Raw genomic sequence first — 7215 nt, 5'->3', positions numbered from 1 at the left:
TCACATTGTGTGGTCACAGGACCACTTACATCAGAGGTCTTTCCATGAATAACGATGCTATTTTGTTTCAAAGCATCTGGTTCCCTCTAAAGGAAGCTTTGGAAAATGCAGTTGGTTTATAAGATTATCATCAATATGCTTATGAATGAGACACTTCTAATTTCCTTTTTCTTCATATATTTATTTGGAATAAGAATAAATCTAGAGCAACATTTGAATGGTAAAAAACAGTCTCATGTAACTTAATCCATGGTAATTTATCTATGTCGGAGTCCATGTAAGTGATCAGGAATCAATTAAATTAATTTAACTACAGGGAGGAAAAAAAAGAACAGGGGCACCAAACATATTCAACAAGAAGCCATTTTTTTCTGTGTTTATTGTTCTAAATAAAGGATGCTAGTGCCAAAAACAAGGCAGTGGTTTTCCATCAAGAGATATTCACCTTCATATATTTTTTCTTGGCAATTTTTAAAAAAATTTACCACGTGATTAAGCTTATTTAGTGGTTGGACAACAAATAGGTTTGGGGCTTTTAAGTTTCAGAAACCCAAGCAAGAACAGTGCATTAAATCAGTAGTGCTGAATCTTTCAGCCCCATGAGCCAGAAGAGTGGCGTGGCGCTGATCCCTGGGCCTGATCCAGCACAGGGTCAGTGCATGGTAAGGCTGGTACCTGGGGTCACTCTGCAACCAGATCTAGCACATGACGTTTGGCTAGAAATTTGGCAGAAGGGGAGCAGCGATTAATGCTGTCCCTGCTTCCCCACTGCCAAATTTCCTGACCTGTGGGGAGACTTATGGGTCAGATGACATGATGTTGCAGGCAGGATCTGGCCCACAGGCCAGAAATGAGCACTGTTTAAAATGGTTATAGGGGTGGGTTTCAAGCTCCTTGTTTGTACCACCTCATATTCTAATGCTGAAGAGTAGTTGGGAGGTGAAGTTTAACCACATGTGACCTTCTCTTCTGGCCTTCTGCAGTCTACACTTTTACTATGCTGGGGAGGTGCTTCTCCATGTGATCAGTGTTAACAGGTCCTTGGGGCTCTACTGCAGGTGGACTAAAGCCATGAGAAAGCCCCTTTAGCATTCTTTTTATAAACCAGTCCACTGAATAGCACTATAACCAGAGCAGTCATAGATATCTGATTAATTTCTTGTTGCTCTGATTTCAATCAGCAGTAAGTCAGCCACTGCAACCTGCTGAAGGAGTGTTTCTATCAGATGTAGGCAAAGTAACTATATCATCTTCCTTCAGTACTTTTGTATTCAGTCTTTAGGAAACCCTGTTTCAGAAGCACCAGAATTTGCGTCTAAGCCTGGTGGGGCCAAGCTGTCTTACATCCATTAAAAATTTAGTTTATTTATCAAATATTTTTTGCTTCTAGTGGTAATTGGTTTGGAAGAGGTTAAAAGCATAAAACTTTGGGGAAGCCGACTCCCTATTCCTACCCACTGAATAAGTTTATGGATAAAGTACATTGCTAAACAAAATTAACTAATGCAATAACTTACATAGCATTTGTTATCAAATTATACAGTGATGCTGTTGCTAATGTACACCCCTATCACTGAAAGGAAGAAGCCACAGTTTTGTATGATCATAGTTTGCTGTTAAGTTTGATAAAGCCCTCGCTCTCACCGGTACATGTTACTGGAGCTACAGTGGGAAATAAACTAAAGACATCAAAAGCAACTGGAGCTCTTACACCACCATGCTTGGAATGAACAACAAAGACATGCCAAAAAGAAACACAGGAAAACAGATAAGCAGTTTTTAATGCTCAACTAATTAGTTTAGATTGGATAAGTGTTAATATTAAAACCCTCTCACTCTCTCAAAAAAAAAAAAGGATTTCTAGCAAATAGAAAAAAATACTTATCTATACTTTCTTTTAACTGCAGTAAATTCCATGCTACAATACTGACAGAGAGCCTTGCTGAACTAAGCTTATATAGGACAAGTGGGATGGTGAAAACAACGAGCCTGAAGATCAGCATAGGACAGTGTTTAGATCCTGGTGATTTTTAGGTTATGTTAGTGTACTATCAAAAGGGATCTGGATTTTCTGTTCAGAAGGGAAAAATGCAGAAAACCCTGAATTTTCTAATTTTCATAGATTTCATAGACATAGGGGCTGGAAGGGACCTCGGAAGATCATTGAGTCCAGCCCCCTGCCCAAGGGCCAGGAAGTCAGCAGGGGTCATAGGATCCCAGCAAGATAAGCATCCAAATTTCTCTTGAAGGTGTTCAATGTGGGTGCTTGAACCACCTCCGATGGCAGTCTATTCCAGACCTTGGGGGCTCGGACAGTAAAGAAATTCTTATGTCCAGCCTGAAACGGTCTTGCTGGAGTTTATAACCGTTTGACCTTGTCATGCTTTGGGGTGCTCTGGTGAACAATCGTTCCCCCAGATCCTGGTGAACACTCCTGATAAACTTACAGGTGGCCATCAGATCACCCCTGAGCCTCCGCTTTTCCAGGCTAAAGAGCCCCATAGCTCTCAGCCTGTCGTCATAAGGTCTGTTTTCCTGACCTCTGATCATGCGCGTGGCTCTTCTTTGGACTCTCTCAAGCTTCTCCACATCCTTTTTGAATTGTGGAGCACAAAACTGGATGCAATACTCCAGCTGCGGCCTCACCAAGGTCAAGTACAATGGGAGAATAACATCCCGAGTACAACGGGAGAATGACATCTGTCAAAAGCATCTATGAATGCAAGCCAGCATTTTGCTCACTTTACTAGCCGCAGCATCACACTGAAGGCTCACGTTCATCTCGTGGGTCAATCATGACCCCCAAGTCCCTTTTGTCTGTAGTGCTAACCAGCGTAGCACTGCCGAGCCTATAAGCATGCTGCAGGTTTTTCCTCCCGAGGTGGAGGACCTTGCATTTTTCAGTGTTAAACATCATCAGGTTCTCATCCACCCATTTCCTAAGCCTGTCAAGATCAGCCTGGATTGCCCTCCTGTCTTCAGGTGTGGATGCTTTAGGCTAGAGTTTGGTATCATCAGCGAACTTGGCCAGTCCATTTCTGACTCCAATGTCCACATCATTAATGAAGATGTTGAACAATACAGGTTCAAGGACAGAGCCTTGGGGGAACCCACTGGTCACAGGGCACGATGACAATTGACTTCTATCAACCACAACCCTCTGGGTCTGACCACGGAGCCAATTCCCCAGCTAGTGGATCGTGGTGGACCCGAGGCCACAGTTGGCCAGTTTTGCCAAGAGGTGATCATGGGATACCAGATCAAAGGCTTTTTTGAAGTCAAGATATATGACATCAATTTCCTCTCCCTTGTCCAAGTAATAGGTCACCTGGTCGTAAAAGGAAATGAGATTGGTCAAGCAAGATCAACCCACAACAAACCCATACTGTGTAACCCTCAGGATATTGCCACCAGCTAGTCTGTTAAGGATGGCCTCCTAGATAAACTTTTTCAAGACCTTGTCCAAGATAAAGGTCAGGCTGATGGTCCCGTAGTTTGCCAGATCCACTTTCCTCCCTTGAAGATAGGCACCACATTGGCCGCCTTCCACTCTTCGGGCACTTCACCAGAGCACCAGGAGATCTCGAAGATCCATGCCAGGGGCTGGGCTATGATGCTAGCTAGCTCCTTGAGTACCCTGGGGTGTAGATTGTCAGGGTCAGCTGACTTGAAGGTATCCAGCCTCTCAAGGTGTTCCTTCACGAGGTCAGTATTGATGGAGGGTAGGGAATCTCCCTCACCCGGACTTCCCTGTCCCGTAATGGGCATGGGTGTCCCGTGGGACTGATGAAAGACCAACGAAAAGTACCCATTTAATAGGTTGGCTTTTTCTTGGGCATCTGTTGTCAGTTGTCCCATCTGGTTTAGCAGGGGTCCAATATTGCCCTTGCTTTTCCTTCGGCTCCCCACATATCTGAAAAAGGACTTTTTATTGCCCTTGATACTTGTAGCTAGTTGGAGTTCAGTCACAGCCTTGGCTTTCCTGGTTCACTCCCTGCAGGACTAGACCAGTGCGGAATATTCGTCCTTGGAGGTGGATCCCATCCCCCATCCTTTGTAGGCCTTTCTTTTTAGCTGCAGGAGGTCCGCTAGTTCCCTGAAGAGCCAAGGGGGCTGCTGTGCCCTTTTGCTGCCTTTCCTCCGAGACGGAATAGCTTGAGCTTGTGCATCAAGGATTGCTCCCTTGAGGAGCAACCACTCTTCCTGAACTTCCCACCCCTTAGGGTTGTGGTCCCTTAGGGCCTCACTGACAAGCCTCCTGAGCTTGTCAAAGTCAGCTTTCCTAAAGTCAAGGACTTCTGTATTGCTGACTGACTTGCCAGCTTTACAGTGGATAGTGAAGGTGATCAGCTCGTGGTCGCTGTCGCCTAGCTTCCCATAGATCATTAGGTCGTCTCCGGTTGCCAGTACCAGGTTGAGCAGCGCTTTCCCTCTTGTTGGCCCGTAGACCTCTTGTGTCAGATAGAGGTCATCCACACACGAGAGGAAGCTTTGCAACCGCTCGGATTTAGCTGAGCGCTCTTCCCACGAGATGTCTGGGTAGTTGAAGTCTCCCATGACAACCATGGACTGGGAGCATGTGGCCTCAGACAATTCCCTGGTGAACTCCTGGTCAAGATCTTGACTTTGGATGGGAGGTCTGTAGCAGATTCCCACCATCGTGTACCCTGTACCGTGTTCCCTACAGATTTTAACCCAGAGGGTCTCCAGCCATCCACCCTGTTCGCCAATATCGGCTTTCAGGGACGCATAGCTCTCCTTGACATAGAGAGCTAACCTCCCCCCGCCCCCCTACTTTTGCCTACTCAGTCTCTCCTGTACAGGGTATAGCCGTCTGTACCCATGGTCCAGTCATGGGTGGAGTCCCACCAGGTCTCCGTTATCCCTATGACATCGTAATTATTTGTGTTAAGCAGGAGGACAAGTTCCTCCTGCTTGTTCCCCAAGCTCCTGGCATTCGTGCAGGCAGGCAAGTGTCCTGTTGGGGGCCCTTGCCTTGCCCACAGATTGATTCAGGGCTGGAGCAGGGGTGGGCTCCCTTAAGTGCCTAGGCTCACTGGCTTTGCAAGGGTTGGTCAGTGGGCCATCAGTTGCAGTAGTCCCCCCATCCCCCGGTGGGCTTAGTTTAAAGCCCAGTGGAGCAGGTCAGCCAGTCTGGCTGAGAAGAGCCTCCTCCCCAGCAGAGACAGGTGGAGGCCATCCCTTCCCAGCAGCTCACTGCCTCTCTCATCAAAGAGTGAACTATGGTCATGGAAGCCAAAGCCTTCTCAATGACACCAGCACTGCAGTCTTTGTTCACTACCTGGATCCTCCTCTCCCTCCTCAGCCCATAGCCCGAGACTGGGAGGATCAAAGAAAACACCACCTGCGCCCCCAGACCCTTTAGCTCTGCTCCCAAATCCCTGTAGCACCTCATGACCCAGCTGGGAGTGCTCCAAGCTGTGTCATTGGTGCCCACATGGATAAGGAGCACGGGATAGTGGTCAGTGGGCTGGAGGAGCTTAGGGATCTTCTCCGCAATGTCTCAGATGTGGGCTCCCAGGAAGCAGCAGACTTCCTGGGCTAAGGGGTCAGTGCGGCAGATTGCCCCTCAGTCCCCCTCAGGATGGAGTCTCCCATGACAAACACTTTGTGTTTCGTCTTGGGGAGAGTGGGAGCGGTAGCTACAGTAAAGCCCATGTCAGATCCCGCAGGCTACAACTCAGCAGGCTCTGATGGGGCTGCAAGAGGTTCGTACCTGTTGCTGAGCTCCAGCAGGGCAGGGGCCTTGGTGCGGTGGGCTGTGGGGCCCTTGACCACCTTGGTTGAACCGCTGGGCTGAACAGTAAGGGAGGTCCCCGAGTCCTCCCTTGTCCTGGAGGGAGACCGTGGTCTACCCTCCATCTCCCAGGGGAGGAGAGCCTGGCAGTAGGAGTCTATCTCCTGCTCACAGTCCCTGATGGCACGCAGTCTCTGGACTGCAGCCTGGAGCTCCTCCAGCTGGTGCACCACAGACCCCAGTAGGGAGAAGACCTCACAAGGGGAGGTGGCCATGCTCCTGGGCCCCAGAGCCTGAAAAGCCAAAAGGCAGCCTCTGCAGCCGAGAGCCTGGGGATCCATCCATGTGGAGCCTGGAACCCTGGGCCCCATCTGCGTGGAGGCCTCTGAGGAGCCAGAGGGAGGGGTCACAGACTCGAGGGGACCCAAGGGGTACAGCACATGCCCATCTGTGGCATGCCACTGGTGGGCTGGCTACGGATGGGACTGCTTCCCTAGGGCGGGGGTGCACAGGCAGTGCCTCAGGCCCTTCCACTCACCCACCTATGCAAACTCTGTGCTAGCTTGCATGCCGGGCAGACAAGTGCACCTGTTTGCGTGGCCTGTTCGCGCGGCTCCCTGGGGGGCTGGGTGAAGGAGGGGCTGGGGTGGGGCGAGACCCTCCCCGGTTCCTAATCATCTGCCTCCCTGCAGCTGAGCTGGGCTAGTCCCCTCCCACCATGGCCCCACTCACCTCTGGCTGCTGGAGGTTGGCAGGGGGGGGGAGGGAGGGGGGCTCCAGGGTACAGGGGCACGACGGGCCTTCACCCGTGTGTTTCACGCCGCTCCCTAAGCCTCTCTGAGGAGAAAAACCTGGATTTTCTCCTTGAAAGGAGAAAAATGTGGGTTAAGTTGGGTTTCCCCTTGCAGGCTGGCAGAGTTCCACCGTGCAAGGCTTGGGGGAGCAGGAAGAGGGCAATCAGGCAGGGGGCACCATGTGCACGTATATGCATGCCCATGGCTGCTACACAGCCTGGAGAGCAGCTCCCACAGCTAAGTCTTGGTGGGGAAGGGGGAATTAAGGCTCTCATAGTGAGGGAGGGAGTTGGGCAGGTCTGGAGCTGGTGCACAGTCTGGGCAGTACGTGAGGCTTGGGACCATGCGTGGCTGCAGGGCCCAGGTTGAGACCAGGATGGAGCTGTGGGCAGTTTGTCTGGGGGGCAGGAGGAGCGGCTCCCTGCCACGGCATTTACTCCCAGGGGAGGTATGGGGGGCATGTGCCCCCCCCCCCGATCTGTGCACAGGGCAGGGGTGGGCTTCCCACCCTGTTGCCCTCCCCCAGGGCCTCCCTGACCCAGTGGTGGGACTCAGTGTGCCAGGGCCTAGCAGGCCTGGGTGGGGAAGTCCAGTGCCATTGCCGCAAGTCCCCATGCTGCCATGGAGAGGTGTCACCTGTCTGCTTGGCAGCAGCAGGGGCCA

The sequence above is a fragment of the Alligator mississippiensis genome, chromosome 3, assembly GCF_030867095.1.
Source record: "Alligator mississippiensis isolate rAllMis1 chromosome 3, rAllMis1, whole genome shotgun sequence".
NCBI lineage: Eukaryota > Metazoa > Chordata > Crocodylia > Alligatoridae > Alligator > Alligator mississippiensis.
This window is presented reverse-complemented; position numbering follows the sequence as displayed.